Here is a 4,930-nt window from a genome sequence, read left to right on the forward strand (position 1 = left end):
TAGGACAACAATGAATTTTAAGTGTAGTTGTCTTGGAGTCTTTTGTCTAATCGTTAATGAGTTTTACTATAATGTTTTGGGTAATGTCTAACTCTTCGACATGTCATTTCATGTGTGTGATAGAATTCTCAGAGTTACCGAGACTATTCGAGCTGTTCGATCGTTTGGCGCTTTCTTCAAAAGGATCAACATCAAACATCGAGTCCTTGATTGGCAACCCATCTAGAGGAGCGTCGATTGCATTGATTCCATCAACAGTCTTCCCATGAGTTTATGGTGCATGACCCTTTTTTTTTACCATTCACCTTCGAGCGCCACCATAGTTTTGCATCGTCCATGAGATGCATTGCGACCAACGTAACTCTTAGGTTCTATGAGCAAGTTCCAATAATCTTCGAGTATTGTTCTACGTCAAAAATAAATCTTTTTAATTCCTTAGCATCCCGGTTTCCATTTAAGGGGTTGTGTTCTTGGATTTTAAGTTTTTTAAGGCCACATGAACTTGGCTTGAGCTGTGGTTCTCTACAGCCCAACTTGTCAAACTCACTCGGGTGCTCATCTCAACCATGATGTCGTTCAATAAGAGAGACCGCGAAAACGACTGGATTATCGCATTAACCATTTGAATCACCTGCTCATCTCAACCATGATGTCGTTCAACAAGAGAGACCTCGAAAACGATTGGATTATCGCATTAACCATTTGAATCAACTCAACCCCACTTGTTGAAATTGTACCAAATATCTATAACATAACTCTAACAAAGGTACCAAGTTCATAAAAGTCTTTTTAATCTAAGATAGAAACTGTAAAATAAAATGAAATAAGAAAAATAATATTTCATTGACAGGAATCGAACCCAAGTCTCCTCAATGAAAGCCAGATATCCTAACCTCTAGATGATAATGGATTTTTGGTGAGAATGTCCTGAAGTCTTTTGTCAGATCGCTGAAGAGTTTTAACATGATGTTTTGCTTAATGTCTAACTCTTCGACACGTTCTTCCTTGTGTGTGTTAGAGTTCTCAGAGCTACCAGAATGTTTCGAGCTGTTTGATTATGTGGCTCTTTCTTCAGAAGAGTCAACATCAAATGTTAGGTCTTTGATTGGCAACCCATCCGGGGAGCATTGATTGCATCGATTCCATCAACGATCTTCCCATGAGTTTATGGTGCATGACCCATTTTATATACCATTCACCTTCGAACACTATCATAGTGTTGCATCGTCCATGAGATGCATTGCGGCTAACGTAACTCTCAGGTCGTATGAGAAAGTTCTTGTAGCCCTCAACTCTTAGGTCGTATGGTAGAGTTCTTAGAGCTACCGCGACATTTTAAGGTGTTCAATCGTTGGTTTTTTCTTCAAAAGAGTCAACATCAAACCTCAGGTCTTTAATTGGCAACCCATCCAGGGGAGCGTCGATTGCATAGATTCCATCAACGGTCTTCCCATGAGTTTATGGTGCATGACCCATTTTTTATATCATCCACCTTCGAGCGCCATCGTCCATGAGATGCATTGTGGCCAACGTAACTCTTAGGTCCTACGAGCAAGTTCGTGTAACCTTCAAGTATTGTTCTACGTCAAAAATAAAGTTTTTTACTTCCTTAGAATCTGAGTTCCCATTTAAGGGTTTGTGTTTTTGGATTTTAAGTTTGTTAAGCCCAAAACGAGCTTGGCTTGGGGTGGGGTTTTCTACGACCCTCCTTGTCAAACTCATTGAGTGCTCATCTCAGTCATCTCAGCCATGATGACGTTCAACAAAAGAGACCTTGAAAATGACCGGATTATCACATTAACCATTTGAATCACCTCAACCTTACTTGTTGAAATTGAACCAAATATCTATGACATAACCCTATTAAAGGTTCAAAGTTCATAAAAGTCTTTTTAATCTAAGATAACTTGATCATTATAGTGACTCTCAAACCAAGTTCATAAGAGTCTTTTGAATTTAAGATACTATTGAACTCATCCATTATAATGCTTCTCAAAACCTAGGTAAAGTTTAAATATGAAACTATAAAATAAAAGAAATAAGAAAATAAAATTTCATTGTCGAGAATCAAACTCGGGTCTCCTCGATGAAAGCAAGATCTTCTATGTAATGTCTAACTCTTCGACACATTTTTTTATGAGTGTAATAGAGTTCTCAGAGCTACCGCCACATTTCTTGTTCTTCGATCATGTGTCTCTTTCTTCAAAAGAGTCAACATCAAACATTAGGTCTTTGATTGGAAACCCATCCAGGGGAGCGTCGATTGCTTCAATTCCATCAATGGTCTTCCCATGATTTTTTGGTGCATGACTAGTTTTTTATACAACTCACCTTCGAGCACCACCATAGTTTTGCATTGTCCATGAGATGCATTGTGGGCCAACGTAACTCTCAAGTCCTCTGAGTAAGTTCCTATAGTCTTAAAGTATAATATCAAAACATATTAAGGTATTTGATATGTTAAACAGTAAAATAATTGATGTGTATCATAAACATTAAATAAAAATATATATTTAAAATTTGAATGAGATTCATATTAATTAAACATATATTATGATATTCTACGACATTTTAATTTATTTAAATAAGATATTATATCTTAATGTATTAGGTATTCAAATATATAATTTGACAAAAATTATCACAAGTTCACCGTAAATAGAACCCTAGGGTTAAGTCAAAAAGCATCAAACACTAAATACTTTGAAATTTTAGGTGATATTTTGCAGAGGAAGCTGATAAGGTCTTCAAAGAGCATGTGGTCGTGTCTGACATTTTAGGTTAACAACATGTTGAAAAGAAACCAGAAACTCTGATACTCGTAATTAACTACAAACCTTTGAATAAGGTTTTAGAATAAATAAGATATCAAAACCAAATAAAAAATGATTTGATAAAAAGAATTTATAGTCAAATATTTTTATAAAATTTGATATGAAATTGGGATTTCGAAAAATTCTAATTTCCTAAAAGGACAAATATAAAATAGCATTTAATGTCCAGTTTAGAAAATATGTGAGGAACGTCATGCGATTTAGGCTAAAAAGCACTCCATCCGAATTTCAGATGATTATGAATGATATTTTCAATTCTTTCAAAAAATATCAATAGTTTATATTGATGATGTGTTGATATTTTCTAAAACCATTAAGATGAACACTTTAAACATCTACATACATTCATTAATGCAATCAAAAGAAATCAGCTAGTTGTGTCCATACCCAAAATCAAATAATATCAAACTCAAATCCGCTTTCTTGGATTTTAAATTTATTTGAGCCTTATAAAACCCATTCAATGGTCCATTGAGTTTGTCTCAAACTTTCGTGATGACGTATCCTAGAAAAGCCAACTTCAAAAAAAATTTAGGTTCTCTCAATTATGTGTCTTAAATCCTTCAAGATATCAGGCATATTTACAAATGTCTTGATGAGTGTCTTGAAAATAATACAAAGTCTTGATTTGTAAAGGATATCTCTACAACCCAAAAAAATCAAATCATTAGTCAAATAAACTCTCGACTTAAGTCTTATTGACCCAAGGGCAGATCTCATAGTGAAACGTGACGCATCAAATATCGGATATGGAGGTATCTAAAATTGTCAAAGAGGACCGAGAATCAATTATCATATTTCATTCAAAAGCCTCTAATAATACCATACAAATTACAAAACAGTAAAAAAAAATATATATATTATTTCCATTGTACTCCGTGCACAACAATTTTAAAGGAAATTTAAAATAAATCCAGCGTATTTGTCATACTTTTAAGTTCAATTACAATAAATCAAGAAAAGAATTGAGTTGTAATAAAATATCACTTGACATTGGAATGTAATTTGAGGACTTTTTATCTTCGGGAGTTGAATTACATTTAAGATTATTTATGTTATTTCTTATTTTCTTCAATTTGTATTTAATAGCTTTGGGTAGTTTGTAGATGAACTATGTTTGAATTATCTTTTTGGCCTTTCTATTTTCGACAGACACGTTTTACACTTTTGGACTGACACTTGGTAGAAGGGGTCACTAAGGCTAAAATCATATAAAATGGGTTCATAGCTCAGTGGTAGAGCATTTGACTGCAGATCAAGAGGTCACCAGTTTGAATCTGGTTGGGCCCTTTTAAAAATTTTGGACGAACACTTTGTTCGATTTGCTCCCAACCACCGAGTGTCTAAAGGAAAAGAAATAAGAATAATTACAGTCCTCCACCACATAGAACCATGTACTTAGAACCTAAGGGCCACTATTCTCGGACAAGAACCAAGCTATCATTAACAAAAGAGTTTGATATCCAAGCACCCACTATGAACATGGTTAAAAACTTACTTACAATTAGGCTAACTTACCGAGTCTTGTACTCACTCCATCTTTTTCATGTGACTAAGAGTAGTTGCCCTAGACCAACAACACCCACCAAAACTATTTTTGATGTTTTAAAATGATTTTTTTTAACCTTTCCCTTATTTTGTACTATGAACCTATAAACTCTATTTTGAATATAATGTAAATATATATGTTTATTATATTTTAATTCTTTTTTTATTTCGAGAAAACATTTTACTTTGTGTTCAACCTCTTTTAACTTGCTTCGGAAATGGCTCGTGACATAAACATAAAAGAAGTAATTTTTTAGTATGAATTTTAATATAAGTTGCATTCTTATATTGACAAAACCACTAGTACCAAAAATATTCATGAACTTTCAAAATTAATGCCCTTAACATTCTAAAATAAGGTTCTAACTATTAGTGAGTTGCATAAATCATCTCCCTTTTTATTTTCACTCACTCCTCTTCTTCAACCTATGACCCATTAATATCATTAATATTTCATCTCCTTGTTTTTTAGCTTTTTGAATATCAAAATCTTAAATAGAAAGAAAAAGCTCTCTAAAATATTCTTATTTGCCAGTAATTTTACATAA

At 33.5% G+C, this 4,930-nt stretch overlaps 1 non-coding gene across 1 annotated transcript; it reads left to right on the forward strand.

Annotated features, from left to right (window-relative positions):
- The first annotated feature begins 4,052 nt into the window (after positions 1 to 4,052).
- On the forward strand, positions 4,053 to 4,124 carry TRNAC-GCA. The gene has a single exon. It is a non-coding gene; the product is annotated as a tRNA-Cys (tRNA).
- The last annotated feature ends 806 nt before the right edge of the window (positions 4,125 to 4,930 follow it).

The sequence above is a fragment of the Cucurbita maxima genome, unplaced genomic scaffold (genome assembly GCF_002738345.1).
Source record: "Cucurbita maxima cultivar Rimu unplaced genomic scaffold, Cmax_1.0 Cma_Scf00129, whole genome shotgun sequence".
Taxonomy (NCBI): domain Eukaryota; kingdom Viridiplantae; phylum Streptophyta; class Magnoliopsida; order Cucurbitales; family Cucurbitaceae; genus Cucurbita; species Cucurbita maxima.